Here is a 17171-nt window from a genome sequence, read left to right as displayed (position 1 = left end):
GCTGATTATCGCATACCGGTGCCATATTTGTTTTGCTTGCCATTTCCAAACCGTGCATCCGATTCCGGTGTTCTTTATATCGATTTCAACCGAAATCATCTCACCTTTCTAGTGGCACTCTTGGATTTCCATGTTGAGGCCAGGTTCAATCATTCCTTTCCAAATCATGCATATGCATCACATACCGCATCCTGCATATCATGTCATGTTCGTGTGTTGGTTGTTTACTATGTTGTGTGCTTCTTTCCGGTGTTGCTTCTTTGGGTTGGTTCCGATAACGTTGCGTTTGTGAGGACCCGTTCGACTACGTCTGTTTGTCTTCTTCATGGACTCTTTCTTCTTCCTTGCGGGATTTCAGGCAAGATGACCATACCCTCGAAATCACTTCTGTCTTTGCTTGCTAGTTGCTCGCTCTTTTGCTATGCCTATGCTACGATACCTACCACTTGCTTATCATGCCTCCCATATTGTTGAGCCAAGCCTCTAACCCACCTTGTCCTAGCAAACCGTTGTTTGGTTATGTTACCGCTTTGCTCAGCCCCTCTTATAGTGTTGTTAGTTGTAGGGGAAGATTGGGGCTTGTTCCATGTTTGGAACATGGTTATTTTGTTGGGATATCACAATATCTCTTATTATATTAATGCATCTATATACTTGGTAAAGGGTGGAAGGCTCGGTCTTATGCTTGGTGTTTTGTTCCACTCTTGCCGCCCTAGTTTTCGTCATATTGGTGTTATGTTCCCGGTTTTTGCGTTCCTTACACGGTTGGGTTATAATGGGAACCCCTTGACAGTTCGCCTTGAATAAAACTCCTCCAGCAAGGCCCAACAGTGGTTTTACCATTCGCCACCTAGCCTTTTCTTTCCCTTGAGTCGGCCGGCTCAAGGGTCATCTTTATTTAAACCCCCGGGCCAGTGCTCCTCTGAGTGTTGGTCCAACCTGTCAGCTGCCAGTGGCCACCAGGGGCAACTCTGGGCTGGCCTACCGGAACCTTGGACAATCCAGTGTGCCCTGAGAAAGAGATATGTGCAGCTCCTATCGGGATTTGTCGGCACATTCGGGCAGCTTTGCTGGACTTGTTTTACCATTGTCGAGGATGTCTTGTAACCGGGATGCCGAGTCTGATCGGATTGTCTTGGAAGAAGGAATATCCTTCATTGATCGTGAGAGCTTGTGATTGGCTAAGTTGGGACACCCCTGCAGGGATTTGAACTTTTGAAAGTTGTGCCCGCGGTTATGGGCAGATGGGAATTTGTTAATGTCCGGTTGTAGAAAACCTGAAGTTGATCTTAATTAAAATACATCAACCGCGTGTGTAGCCATGATGGTCTCTTCTCGGCAGAGTCCGGGAAGTGAACACGGTGTTGGAGTTATGCCTGACGTAGGTTGTTCTAGGATCACTTCTTGATCATAGATTTCTCGAACGTGCTTTGCCTTCTCTTCTCGCTCTCATTTGCGTATGTTAGCCACCAAATATGCTAGTCGCTTGCTGCAGCTCCACCTCATACCTTTTACCCTTCCTATAAGCTTAAATAGTCTTGATCACATGGGTGTGAGATTGCTGAGTCTGCGTGACTCACAAATACTTCCAAAACCAGTTTGCAGGTGCCGATGTTACCGAGCAGGTGACGCAACCAAGGTCAGGGAGGAGCTCGATGATGATCTTGTCCTTTGTGTTGTTTTGTTCTAGTTGATCAGTAGTGGAGCCCAATTGGGTCGATCGGGGATCTGTGTAGCATTTGGGGTAGTCTTCTTTTATTTTGGTTCCGTAGTCGGACCTTGTGTGTATCTGGATGATGTAATGTTATATTCATGTATTGTGTGAAGTGGCGATTGTAAGCCAACTATGTATCTTTTTCCCTTATGTATTACATCGGTTGTGTGAAGATTACCTCACTTGCGACATTGCTTTCAATGCGGTTATGCCTCTAAGTCATGCTTCGACACGTGGGAGATATAGCCGCATCGTGGGCGTTACAAGTTGGTATCAGAGCCTTCCCCGACTTTAGGAGCCCCCTGCTTGATCGAATCGCTGGTGTTGTTGAGTCTAGAAAAATGTTTTGAGTCATTTAGGATTATATATATCGGAGAGTAGGATTCTTTTTACTCCTCAGTCCCTTCGTCGCTCTGGTAAGCCATCCTGACATAGAGTTTTGGACTCTTCTCTTCTCAAACTTCACTAAAAAAAGTTTAGGATCATGCGGGTATCTTGGAATCGTTCCAATGGTTTTGTGACGAGAACATTGTTCTTGGTGCCTCATGACATTTAGGGGTTGTGGCAGTGTCCCGGGGAGTTGAGCTCCGAGGTTTTGTCGTCACAATTTTATCGTTGCAATTCTGGAATACCTGAGTTCGCCGACATCGAATATCTCTTTTATGCAGTTGTTGGTGAGATAACCTCGACGCCACCCAGTACTGGGACAGGAGTTCGGGAGTATTGCCATAACTCGTATAACGGATGCTTTTCGAAGGTTGAGGTAAATGATTTCCGAAGGTTTCTTGGTTATGTGTTGAAGGATGGATACAGCTGGATGTAAGATTTGCTAGTTTTTGGGTGAGATATTATGCTTCCCCTGTATCCCCAACACCTAATTGCATAACCGGAAAATTTCGGGAGTTTATAAGTGGGAATTCATGTAGCTCTTAGGATATCTTCTCGACAGATGTATGATATGAAATTGGGGCTCGACGTCTAGTGGTCCGCCTATTCACGGTTGGTTTTACAGTGGTCTCGTTGTGTCTTAAAGAGTCCTTGGCTATGCCTACTCGGGGACGCTTCGTATGTCATGTACACTGCCTTGTACATGATGGTGCCGTACGATCGAGCCCTGTAGGCCCACCACGAAAACTTCAGATGAAATCTCTATCATATGTTTGTTCCGGCTTATTCTGCAAGCCAATCCTTGTTTTGTTTTGAGTTGTGGTATTCGAGTTGCTTTGAAGTCAAATGTTGATTCCATACCTTCCTCAAATGGTGTTCTCATACTCCGATGTGAATACTAATCCTTCTCGGTAATCGAGATTGTCATATCAATCCTTTTCACCGGTGTGTTTTCTTTTCAAGTGGATCCGATCATTTCAACATCCGCAAGATCAATTATCAGTTCTTCTCAACGATGTTTGTTTCATCCGTCTCCAAGTTGCCTTTGTTTTCCCGCCCACCCACCCCTTTTTCTTCAAGGGATCGGATTTCTAAATCAATTATCCATTTTATGGATGTGAAGTCTCTCCATTCTTTACAATCAACGTTCTTACCTGGTGGTTCTCTTGAAGATGTTCTACTTGTTCATCATTCTCCATTCTTTTATTCTTCGGTGGATCCAAATAAAGCGTTTGGTGTTGATCATATCCCTTTCTCCTCATTTCAAATGTTTTCCCATGCCGGTGCACTTCGTAATCATTCACCTCTCACTATTCAATTGTTCCGGAGTGCTGAAGATATCTCAGAAGATTTGTGTCTCCATTATCAATCCGTCCAAGATATTTTGAGGTTGTTATCTCATTCAAGCCATTTAACTCAACTGGTGCATTCTCTCTTTTAAATTGTTCTATGGTGTATCTTTTGAGTGGGCCCTAACCCACAGGTCTTTCCCCAGGATCTTACCTGACTCTTCTTATTTTCCCGGAGCTATCCTCAAATTTCTTTTCGAAGTTTGACGTAAGAATGATTTACCATCAGTCAAATGTCTTTCTCCAAGATTGGTTAAATTCTTTTCATCGTTGGTTCAACCTTTCTAATTTTCATCCCGGAGTATCTCAATAATTCATGGTGGTGTTTCTCGTTGTCATTCTTAGATTGGAAGACCGAAGAAGAGTTTCTCTTCAATATTATCCATTCTCTCGCAGATTCATGGTGCTAACCTTATGCCGTCCTCTCATAATTGTTCTCGGTCGTGATAATTCTTTTCACCTATCCGGAGCAATTCAGGAGTCTTTTTAGTTTGATTATCCGGAGTCCATCAATTCAGGTTTATTCATTCTTAGATTTCAGTTATCATTCTCCGATCCTACCGGTGCGTCGTTCAAGTGATCTCTAATCGGTCCATGATCTATTCGTTTCACTTGTATCTAAATTCCCTCAAGTATCTTCATTCATTTTCCAATTCTTCCCAGTGTTTTATTTATCTTTTCTTCGTTCATTTTCAATCCTTACGGTGGTTCGTTCAAGAATTCTCTTCCTTGGTTATCATATAAATTTATTCGTTGTTCCCAAATCCTACCGGTGGTTCGTTGAAGACTTTCTCAAGTTGGCGCTATATCTCTCATAAATCCTTTCCAACAGGAATAAGTAGTATGCCAAATCCGTTGCTTGTCATCAATTTAAATTGGTAAAGGATACACATAACATAATTCTTATTCTTGTTTCATCCAAGTGATCAATTCCTTCCTTCGAAGTTTGTTCATGATGAATAAATTCTTGATTTTCTTTTGTGCATCTTTTCTTTCTCGGAGTTCCAAGCTCTAATTATCACGGAGATCCATCTAAATCAATACAAGGTTTCGCCTTGTGTTTTCAACTTCTCTTTTTTTTCGTTATCCTTTTGTTTACCGGAGTTCTTCATGTTCTACATGATGGTTCATCAAGGAAATAATTCCTTCTCCAAGTGTTCATTGATATTCTTTTCTAAGGAGCTCAAGCATTTCTTCATCTCGCATTCCGAAGTGCAATTCTTTCAACCGTATCATTCGAGGTGGTATTATGTCATTCTTGATAATTTGAGTTCATGTCTCATGATTCACATGTTGTTAAAAAGGAGGTATTTAAAATCCATCAATCTCGTCATTGGAGTTATCTGGGGTTATATTTCACCTAAAGTTTTCCCTAAAGATTAATGCTATTAATGGTGATAATATATGATCCAAGTTTTTATTTAGCCTTCCGGTGAAATAGTTTCTCGCCTCCTTATTCATATCAATTCAAATCCATTGTTTCCGTTAGTGGCAAAATTTCACCTCATAGTTGTGAGATGTTCTCCATAAGTCCACTACAACCTTGTTCTTTTCGTTGTTGGTTTTTTCCAACAACTCCGTTCAAACCTTCTTCTAAGGATGCCTTTTCAAGCTCTTTTGTGGCAGAACTTGTCATTTTCTTCTCCATTCTCTTATTTCAATTATCTATATTCTATTCTTTCGTTCCGGAGGCATTGTGATGTTGTTCTTTTCACCCATCATCTCGTCTTGTCAAAAGATCATGTTCTTCTCGTGCTTATCCTTTTAACCGGAGTGTTGTGTCTATCATTCCTCTTCTAACCGAACTCTCATCCAAGTGCTTTCATTTCGCCAAGCTCATATTATTTACCTTCCATTTCCAACTGGAGTGTTGTGACGTTTTTGCTCAAGTTCTTTTCGCCTTATCAAGCCTTGCATCTCTTCTCAACCGGAGTGCTGTCTGAGATCTTTCTTACCCCTTGTTCCATGCGTTCAATAGTTCTGGAGGCTGTATGGTGTGATTTCATCATGTATCCTCTCATCTTATCAAGTTCTTATTCAATTCCTTTTCTTTTCAACCGGAGTGCTGTTCGAATTTGTTCTTCCTTGTTCCTCTTTCTTAACGGAGTGCTTTCACCTTCGTTCATCTCTGTTGTATTCTTTTCTCGAAGTTGTTCAACTTTTCAAGGTTCTTTGGTCTCACTCGTTTGTCAAAGAAGCAATTAGTTTTTACCTCACTCCTTTTCTCTTCCGTTTTTCCTTCGGTGCCATTCTAGATCTCGGGACGAGATCCTCTCATAGTGGTGGAGTGTTGTAATGCCCCGAGACCGATGTGCCAGGTGTCCTCTAGTTATTCGCTGTTATTGCCTTGTCATTGCTTGCGTGTCATGCATTGCATATCATGTCATCATGTGCATTTCATTTGCATACATGTTTGTCTCATGCTTCCGAGCATTTTCCCCGTTGTTCGTTTTGCAATCCGGCGCTCCTATGTCACCCAGTGTCCCTTTCTACCTCTTGTCGTGTGCGGGTGTTAAAGGTCTTCGGATTGGGCCGAGACTTGTCATGCGGCCTTAGTTTACTACCGGTAGACCGCCTGTCAAGTTTCGTGCCATTTGGACTTCATTTGATACTCCAACAGTTAACCGAGGGACCGAAAAGGTCTCGTGTGTGTTGCAGACCAACACCCCACCAAAGTGGACCGAAACCCACTTATACCTGCTCCATCATCTAGAGCGTTCGATCACGATCTCGTGGCCGAAAACCGCACCTCATTTGGACTCTCCTAGCTCCCTCTACCTATACATATGTGACCTCCCCCGAAATTTTTGCGCAGCCTAACCCTAACCTTCGTCCTCCTTGCGCCGCCGGACACGTCCACCCGGCGGTCGGACATGTCCACCCCGTCTGGCCACGTCACCCGACCAATGGCATGCTTCCACGTCGCCCCCGCCGCCGCTTCCCCCCACTCACGGTGCGCCACGTCACCAGCATCGCACCCTCCTCTCTCCTCTGCCGCTGCAGGCCCGCGTGGCCCGAACCGCCGCCCGCCACCGCCAACCGTGCCCGCGCCTCCTCCTTCGCCGCGCCTCCTTGCCAGGCATCCCGTGCCGCCGCTCGTCCTTCGCCGGCGCGCCTCGTCGCGCCTCCACGGCGCTGCCTCGCCAGCGTGCTCCGCCGCGCTGCGAGTTCACCGCGCCGCCGCCCGCTTCGGCTCTGCCCTCACCGGAGCGCCGCACCTTGTCTGAGTACTCTGGCGAGCGACCCGACCTCGCCGGCGATGACCTTCCTCCCCCCAGTGCTTCCCCGCAACTCCGGACGCCTCCTTCTCCGACTCCGGCGCGTCTCCGGCGAGAAGCTCCTGTCGGCCTCGAACCACATGCAAATCTCAGATCTGAAAATATCTCGGGGTTGACTTTTTCCCTCCTAACCCTTTTAATTTTGCATACTTTGACATGCCATAACTTCCTCATCGTAGCTCAGATTCATGCGTGTAGCATATCAAAATGTTCGTCTCGACGAGTACGTCATTTCATCTCATTGCATCATTTTCATTTGAGCTCAACTTGATGCCCGAAATATTGTTGGAAGAGGGCTATGTGAGGAAAGTTGCAGATCTGTTTCAGCAAATGGCCTTTTGTCATTTTTGCCATGATTAATGTGTGCATGCTATGATCCTAAGCTCTACATGTGTTTTGTAGAATGCCATGTCATCTTTATAGAGGTGTATGCCATGTATTTGTGTGATATTCGTGGTGACTAGAACAAGCATGCAAAGTAGCATAATCGTTGATGCGGATTTCAGGGACTTAGAATTTCACTAAAGTCCTTGTCCTGATTTTGTTGTTATGTCATATGTTCATGTTGTTTCCTAGTGATCCGTGCCTCTTTTGAGGATGATCAGTAAGGATGTTTTGTTAATATTGTGGTGCTCTATCCATTGATGTCTTTGTTTGCAATTATGGAGCACTCTAGCTTGAGTCAATCGAGTTCTACTTTTGCTATAAAATGTTCCTGGCAGATTGTTAACATGTTTAGCAATTTTGTCGAGCTTGTTGTTGTTGTTCCGTGCATGCTATGTTGTTGTTCTTGCCACGACTTCTTCACGGGTGTATGCTTAGTTTGTCATGCCATGCTCTGTAGTAAGTGCATCGAGCTCGTAAACATGCCTAGTTGTTAATCTGTTTGCATGCTCTAGTTTTTTCACTAAGTCTGAATCTGCTTATGTTTTTGCTATGTTCACATGCTTGCAATTGTATTTTCTGATCCCTTTTGGCTCATGGTCACTAAGGGACTTTTGTTATATGCTTAGAGTAGCTTCATGCCATGCCTTGTTTGCCATGATATGTTCCTGTAGCATGTAGTTTTCATGCCCTAAAGTTTTCTTCCTGATGATAAATTCCAGACTTGTGTTAATTTCACTATGTTTGTGACCTGTTATCTTTTGCACTTTTGCCATGCTTGTTTAAGCTTGCTATTGTGTGAATTAGCCGTAGATCAGTGTTCATCTTTTGTGAAGCATCATGAGTGGATCCCTGCCATGTATTTTGTTGTCATCTTTGAGTGCTGTAGCATATTTATCTTGATGCATTCAGATGGCTACTTGCTGATTATCGCAGACCGGTGCCATATTTGTTTTGCTTGCCATTTCCAAACTGTGCATCCGATTCCGGTGATCTTTATATTGATTTCAACCGAAATCAGCTCACCTTTCCAGTGGCACTCTTGGATTTCCAAGTTGAGGCCAGGTTCAATCATTCCTTTCAAATCATGCATATGCATCACATACCGCATCCCGCATATCATGTCATGTTCGTGTGTTGGTTGTTTACTATGTTTTGTGCTTCTTTCCGGTGTTGCTTCTTCGGGTTGGTTCCGATAACGTCGTGTTTGTGAGGACCCGTTCGACTATGTCCGTTTGTCTTCTTCATGGACTCGTTCTTCTTCCTTGCGGGATTTCAGGCAAGATGACCATACCCTCAAAATCACTTCTATCTTTGCTTGCTAGTTGCTCGCTCTTTTGCTATGCCTATGCTATGATACCTACCACTTGCTTATCATGCCTCCCATATTGTTGAGCCAAGCTTCTAACCCACCTTGTCCTAGCAAACCGTTTGTTTGGCTATGTTACCGCTTTGCTCAGCCCCTCTTATAGCATTGTTAGTTGTAGGTGAAGATTGGAGCTTGTTCCATGTTTGGAACATGGTTATTTTGTTGGGATATCACAATATCTCTTATTATATTAATGCATCTATATACTTGGTAAAGGGTGGAAGGCTCGGCCTTGTGCCTGGTGTTTTGTTCCACTCTTGCCGCCCTAGTTTCCGTCATATCGGTGTTATGTTCCCGGTTTTTGCGTTCCTTACACGGTTGGGTTATAATGGGAACCCCCTGACAGTTCACCTTGAATAAAACTCCTCCAGCAAGGCCCAACATTGGTTTTACCATTCGCCACCTAGCCTTTTCTTTCCCTTGAGTTGGCCGGATCAAGGGTCATCTTTATTTAAACCCCCGGACCAGTGCTCCTCTGAGTGTTGGTCCAACCTGTCAGCTGCCGGTGGCCACCAGGGGCAACTCTGGCCTGGCCTACTGGAACCTTGGACAATCCAGTGTGCCCTGAGAAAGAGATATGTGCAGCTCCTATCGGGATTTGTCGGCACATTCGGGCGGCTTTGCTGGACTTGTTTTACCATTGTCGAGGATGTCTTGTAACTGGGATGCCGAGTCTGATCGCATTGTCTTGGGAGAAGGAATATCCTTCGTTGACCGTGGGAGCTTGTGATGGGCTAAGTTGGGACACCCCTACAGGGATTTGAACTTTCGATAGTCGTGCCCGCGGTTATGGGCTGATGGGAATTTGTTAATGTCCGATTGTAGAAAACCTGAAGTTGATCTTAATTCAAATACATCAACCGCGTGTGTAGCCGTGATGGTCTCTTCTCGGCGGAGTCCGGGAAGTGAACATGGTGTTGGAGTTATGCTTGACGTAGGTTGTTCTAGGATCACTGCTTGATCATAGATTTCTCAAAGTGCTTTGCCTTCTCTTCTCGCTCTCATTTGCGTATGTTAGCCACCAAATATGCTAGTCGCTTGCTATAGCTCCACCTCATACCTTTTACCCTTCCGATAAGCTTAAATAGTCTTGATCGCGTGGGTGTGAGATTGCTGAGTCCCCGTGACTCACAGATACTTCCAAAACCAGTTTGCAGGTGCCGATGTTACCGAGTAGGTGACGCAACCAAGCTCAGGGAGGAGCTCGATGTATTGTGTGTATCTTTTTCCCTTATGTATTACATGGGTTGTGTGAAGATTACCTCACTTGCAACATTGCTTTCAATGCGGTTATGCCTCTAAGTCGTGCTTCGACATGTGGGAGATATAGCCGCATCGTGGGCGTTACAGGCGGTGAGCGTGCTGAGGAGGAGGTCGTCGTCCACCTTGGCTCCAATGTCACGGAGCTCATCCGCCAACGTCTTCAGGCGGCGGCAGTAGTCATCAATGGACTGTTCATCCTGGTGACAGTCAAAAAATTCCTGCTGCAAAAAAACACGACGTTGAAGCTTGTTGTCGGTGAAGAGGCCGTTCAGCTTGACCCACAGGGCGCGGCAGTCATCACCGGTGCTCACGACCGTGTGGAACAAGTCCTTGGAGATGGTGGTGAAGAACCACCGGATGATTGTGGTGTTGATCGCGGTCCACTCGGCGTCATCCACCATGGCGCGGGAGTCCATGGTGCCATCCACGTGGTCCATGAGATTGTTCTCGCGGAAGAGCAGCGTGAAGTATGTCTTCCACGCGAAGTACGTGGAGTTGGAGGCGTCGAGGATGACAGGGACGCGTGCGTGGACGTTGATGTCGCGGATTTCGGCGGGGTCGACGGCGAAGGGGTTGGAGTAGGTGGAGGCGTTGGACGACATGGCAGCGGGATCATGGGAGGGAGGCGGCGACGCGGCTAAAGATGAGCGGCACGGCGGCGGGAGGTAGGCGGCGCGGCGGGGAGGGGCGGTGCGGCGTGGGGAAGGAGGCGCGCGGTGGAGGGAGGGCGCACGGGGAGGAGAGGTGGAGGCAGCGGCGGCGGCGGGGAATCGCGGCGACGGCGGCCCGAGGCGACGGCTAGGGTTAGCAGAAGCTGGAAGATCGACTTGCGATAGATACCATGTAGAGAATGATTTGGTGCATCGATAATTAATTGATCGTGTACTAGGCACGTATATATAGGTACAAGGGGTGCGACCGGTATCTTGTCTCCTAAGATACACGTACATACAGAGGGAGACAGATACAACCGGTACTGCATATAGGACCCAGACCTATGTACATGTACACATATTCAACAAAGACTACTACCGTCGATGCATATACTCTAGTACACTTTTTTTTCTTACTTGCATATATACTACTAGCTCCTAAGGGTTTTGTTTTCTTTGAGAAATCATGGGATATTACTTTACGATGCTCATGTCATATACCCATGATCAAACACCAACCAAAGACTCTGACGAAGACGTTCTTATTTATTGTGAACAACAGGTTGGATCTCTAGTTTGTGGAAAAGACCACAAGGTTATCAGGCCAAAGAAGACGTTCAGGCTATGTGTTAGTGACGACTATGGCACGAGGGCATTGGCTAAACCTGCAGCTATACTGAAATCAACGGCACTGCGCCATGAATTGGAGCTTTGTAACGAGAGATGGAGGATTATTGCCTGGATTCATGTGTGGTTGATCAATTCATGGCCGGTTTATATAGAAAATTACGGAATCATTGGAAAATTGTCATGCACGATAAAGAGGGCAATTGCAAAGTACAGAGAACGCCGTTTTGAAACTGGATTATTTTATTTCGTCCCGGACGAAAAACACTTGACATTCACAGTTAGCAGTTACCTCTACGGAGATGATGAGTTCTTAAAAGATCTGTCGAGGAAAAAGAGACTAGAGCGCATCATGAGAGAGAAAAACTAGGTGTTACACAAGTGTTCTACACGTGTTTCCGAATCTTACGTATCAGAGTACATAAATATTTCTTTCATAGCTGTTAGAACATTGAGATTGTGTGGCATGGGATATTTGTTTTACTTGGTGCTTGTGATCTCCTTAGTTTTGGCGATTGTATATCTATGAAAGATCGTTGTTTCCTTGTTGACTTGCTACCACATTTGCCATAAGGCGTGAGTCATATATTTTTTTCCTTGTGGATTTGCTAACAGGTGTAATTCTAATTTTTTTTCTCCGGTGATGCAACGGCCACGACAACCTCCTCAACCTCATGGCAACGGTTGCCACGCCCGCCCAGGTGGCGGTCATGACCTCATGCTCTTCGGGGAGGCCACGTCGCTTATGGGCAAACCTAATGAATTACCCATCCTCCTCTTTGGCTAGGATGTGGTGTTCACGGCGGATATCCTAAATTATCTCGCGTGCGTCCGGGAAACTAAAATGCCCATACGAAGGTGCTTAACTTCGTCTAATATTCGTTGACAACTCTGTGATGATAGGGGACCTTCCTCTTCCTCCATCCTGGTAGCTGCCATCTCTGCCGAGTAAGGGAAAGTTTGGCTTGGCCACTCGACTCCATCTTGAACCACGACCACGCGAATCATTGCTCGGTACATGATCTTTCGATTTCCTCGAGTATGTTTGATCTTTGGTTTCTCTACTATTAGTGGAGAGTTTTGTTCTATGGCCTCCACCTCCAATCAACCCGTTTGATCTAGATTTTTACTCTTTCTCCCCTTAAAACTGACTCACTTTGTTCCACCCTCCCCATTGGTTGTTCAATTTTCTTCCCATCACTCCTATATCCAACTACCCACATATAACCTCCTTCCTCCACGATAGAGCAAGTAAATCCTTCATCTCGAATTGTATACTACATCAAGCTAAAATTATTTTGTGTAATCTCTAAGAGAGGGTATAAAGATCAGTTAAAGAGTAAATAGTTCTTCACATGCATTCTATTACTAACTCCACACACATGCTTGCGGACGACACAAGCTCAGAAACTGTCCACTAGCATGTCACTGCAATAATTTGAGGAACACTTAGAAGCCCATCTATATTGGCTCAAAAACATATGTAGATGGAGCTGCACGCTATGCACTGACGATCCCCATGCTCGCGCTCGCAGACACCACTGAGATCGACTCTTCATCGACAGCGCCGATGTGGACGACTTGGAGCTCAACCTCGTCAAGGGTCGTGGGCAGTAACGGCTTTCTTTTCCACAAGAATATGATCAAGGGGCCGGTGGCCGTTTTGTCGTTGTCCTCGGTGTTAGAAGGGATAGAGGGATTGGTGGAATAGTTGATTGATTTATTATTGAGCCTCAAGTGCGAGTATATATTGAGTACAAGACTTGGAGGGCAAGAACCCTCTCCTGGAGATAAGGTAGGAGACGGATTACAAACCCTAGACTACCAAATACATGTATCCTGTTGGGGAACACAATAATTTCAAATTTTTCATACGCACACGCAAGATCCATCTAGGTGATGCATAGCAACGAGAAGGGAGAGTGTTGTCCACGTACCCTCGTAGACCGTAAGCGGAAGCGTTATGACAATGCGGTTGATGTAGTCGTACGTCTTCACGATCCGACCGATCCTAGAACCGAAGGTACGACACCTCCGGATCTGCACACGTTCAGCTCGGTGACGTCCCACGAACTCTAGATCCAGCTGAGTGTCAGGGGAGAGCTTCTTCAGCACGACGGCGTGATGACGGTGATGATGAAATTACCGACGCAGGGATTCGCCTAAGCACTACAACAATATGACCGAGGTGGAAATCTATGGAGGGGGGCACCACACACGGCTAGGAGATTAACTTTTGTGTCTATGGGGTGCCCCCTCCCCTGTATATAAATGAGTGGAGGAGGGAAGGGTCGGCCCTCTCTATGGCGCGCCCTAGGGGGAGTCCTACTCCCACCGGGAGTAGGATTCCCCCCTTTCCCTAGTTGGAGTAGGAGAGAAGGAAGGGGGAGAGAGGGAAGGAAGGGGAGGGGCCCACCAAATTCGGATTGGGCTAGCGGGGCGCGCCCTCCACCTTGCCCTTCCTCTCCTCTATTCCACTAAGGCCCAATAAGGCCCATATAGTCCACGGGGGGTTCCGGTAACCCCCCGGTACTCCAGTAAATGCCCAGACTCACCCGGAACCATCCCGATGTCCAAACATAGGCTTCCAATATATCGATCTTTATGTATCGACCATTTCAAGACTCCTTGTCATGCCCGTGATCACATCCGGGACTCCGAACAACCTTCGGTACATCAAAACACATGAACTCATGATACCGATCGTAACCGAACGTTTAAGCGTGCGGACCCTACGGGTTCGAGAACTATGTAGACATGACCGAGACTCATCTCCTGTCAATAACCAATAGCGGAACCTGGATGCTCATATTGGTTCCTACATATTCTACGAAGATCTTTATCGGTCAAACCGCATAACAACATACGTTGTTCCCTTTGTCATCAGTATGTGACTTGCCCGATATTCGATCGTTGGTATCTAAATACCTAGTTCAATCTCGTTACCGGCAAGTCTCTTTACTTGTTCCGTAATGCAACATCCCGTAACTAACTCATTAGTCACATTGCTTGCAAGCCTTATGTGCATTACTGAGAGGGCCCATATACACCTCTCTGATACTCGGAGTGATAAATCCTAATCTCGATCTATGCCAACTCAACAAACATCATCGGAGACACCTGTAGAGCATCTTTATAGTCACCCAGTTACGTTGTGATGTTTGGTAGAACACTAAGTGTTCCTCAGGTATTCGGGAGTTGCATAATCTCATAGTCATAGGAACATGTATAAGTTATGGAGAAAGCAATAGCAATAAACTAAACGATCAAAGTGCTAAGCTAATGGATGGGTCAAGTCAATCACATCATTCTCTAATGATGTGATCCGTTCATTCTCTTTGTCCATGGCTAGGAAACTTAACCATCTTTGATTAACGAGCTAGTCAAGTAGAGTCATACTAGTGAAACTCTGTTTGTTTATGTATTCACACATGTACTAAGTTTCCGGTTAATAAAATTCTAGCATGAATAATAAACATTTATCATGATATAAGGAAATATAAATAACAACTTTATTATTGCCTCTAGGGCATATTTCCTTCAGTCTCCCACTTGCACTAGAGTCAATAATCTAGATTACATTGTAATGATTCTAACACCCATGGAGTCTTGGTGCTGATCATGTTTTGCTCGTGGGAGAGGCTTAGTCAACGGGTTTGCAACGTTCAGATCCATATGTATCTTGCAAATCTCTATGTCTCCCTCCTTGACTTGATCGCTGATGGAATTGAAGCGTCTCTTGATGTGCTTAGTTCTCTTGTGAAATATGGATTCCTTTGCCAAGGCAATTGCACCAATATTGTCACAAAAGATTTTCATTGGACCCGATGCACTAGGTATGACACCTAGATCGGATATGAAATCCTTCATTTGCTGCTTCCGAAGCAGCTATGTACTCCGCTTCACACGTAGATCTTACCACGACGCTCTGTTTGGAAATGCACCAACTGGCAGCTCCACCGTTTAATAAAAATACGTATTCGGTTTGTGACTTAGAGTCATCCGGATCAGTGTCAAAGCTTGCATCGACGTAACCGTTTACGACGAGCTCTTTGTCACCTCCATAAACGAGAAATATATCCTTAGTCCTTTTCAGGTATTTCAGGATGTTCTTGACCCTGTCCAGTGATCCACTCCTGGATTACTTTGGTACCTCCCTGCTAAACTAATAGCAAGGCACACATCAGGTCTGGTACATAGCATTACATACATGATAGAACCTATGGCTGAAGCATAGGGAATGACTTTCATTTTCTCTCTATCTTCTGCAGCGGTCGGGCATTGAGTCTGACTCAACTTCACACCTTGTAACACAGGCAAGAACCCTTTCTTTGCTTGATCCATTTTGAACTTCTTCAAAACTTTATCAAGGTATGTGCTTTGTGAAAGTCCAATTAAGCATCTTGATCTATCTCTATAGATGTTGATGCCCAATATATAAGCAGCTTCACCGAGGTCTTTCATTGAAAAATTCTTATTCAAGTATCCTTTTATGCTATTCAGAAATTCAGTATCATTTCCGATCAGAAATATGTCATCTACATATAATATCAGAAATGCTACAGAGCTCCCACTCACTTTCTTGTAAATACAGGCTTCTCCAAAAGTCTGTATAAAACCATATGCTTTGATCACACTATCAAAGCATATATTCCAACTCCGAGAGGCTTGCACCAGTCCATAAATGGATCGCTGGAGCTTGCACACTTTGTTAGCACCTTTTGGATCGACAAAACCTTCTGGTTGCATCGTATACAACTCTTCTTTAAGATATCCATTAAGGAATGCACTTTTGACATCCATTTGCCAAATTTCATAATCATAAAATGCGGCAATTGCTAATATAATTCGGACGGACTTAAGCATCGCTACGGGTGAGAAGGTCTCATCGTAGTCAACTCCTTGAACTTGTCGAAAACCTTTTGCAACAAGTCGAACTTTGTAGACAGTAACATTAACGTCAGCGTCAGTCTTCTTCTTGAAGAACCATTTATTCTCTATGGCCTACCGATCATTGGGCAAGTCAACCAAAGTCCACACTGTTCTCATACATGGATCCCATCTCAGATTTCATGGGCTCAAGCCATTTTGCGGAATCTGGGCTCATCATCGCTTCCTCATAGTTCGTAGGTTCGTCATGGTCAAGTAGCATGACCTCCAGAATAGGATTACCGTACCACTTTGGTGTGGATCTTATTCTGGTTGACCTACGAGGTTCGGTAGTAACTTGATCTGAAACTGATTGGTGTAGGAATCATTAGCTTCCTCACTTACTGGTGTAGGAATCACTGGAACTGATTTATGTGAGGAACTACTTTCCAATAAGGGAGTAGGTATAATTACCTCGTCAAGTTCTACTTTCCTCCCACTCACTTCTTTCGAGAGAAACTCCTTCTATGGAAAGGATCCATTCTTAGCAACAAATATCTTGCCTTCAGATCTTTGATAGAAGGTGTACCCAAAAGTCTCCTTTGGGTATCCTATGAAGACACATTTCTCCGATTTGGGTTCGAGCTTATCAGGTTGAAGCTTTTTCACATAAGCATCGCAACCCTAAACTTTAAGAAACGACAACTTGGGTTTCTTGCCAAACCACGGTTCATAAGGTGTCGTCTCAACAGATTTCGATGGTGCCCTATTTAACGTGACTACAGCCGTCTCTAAAGCATAACCCCAAAACGATAGCGGTAAATCATTAAGAGACATCATAGATCGCACCATATCTAATAAAGTTCGGTTACGACGTTCGGACACACCATTACGCTGTGGTGTTCCAGGTGGCATGAATTGCGAAACTATTCCATATTGTTTCAAATGAAGACCAAACTCATAACTCAAATATTCTCCTCCACAATCATATCGTAGAAACTTAATTTTCTTGTTACGATGATTTTCCACTTTACTCTGAAATTCTTTGAACTTTTCAAATGTTTCAGACTTATGTTTCATCAAGTAGATATACCATATCTGCTTAAATCATCTGTGAAGGTAAGAAAATAACGATACCCGCCACGAGCATCAACACTCATTGGACCGCATACATCAGTATGTATTATTTCCAACAAGTCTGTTTCTCGCTCCATTGTTCCGGAGAACGGAGTCTTAGTCATCTTGCCCATGAGGCATGGTTCGCAAGCATCAAGTGAT

This window comes from Triticum aestivum, chromosome 2A, assembly GCF_018294505.1.
Source record: "Triticum aestivum cultivar Chinese Spring chromosome 2A, IWGSC CS RefSeq v2.1, whole genome shotgun sequence".
In the NCBI taxonomy this organism is placed as follows: domain Eukaryota; kingdom Viridiplantae; phylum Streptophyta; class Magnoliopsida; order Poales; family Poaceae; genus Triticum; species Triticum aestivum.
Note: the sequence above shows the minus strand (reverse complement) of the source record.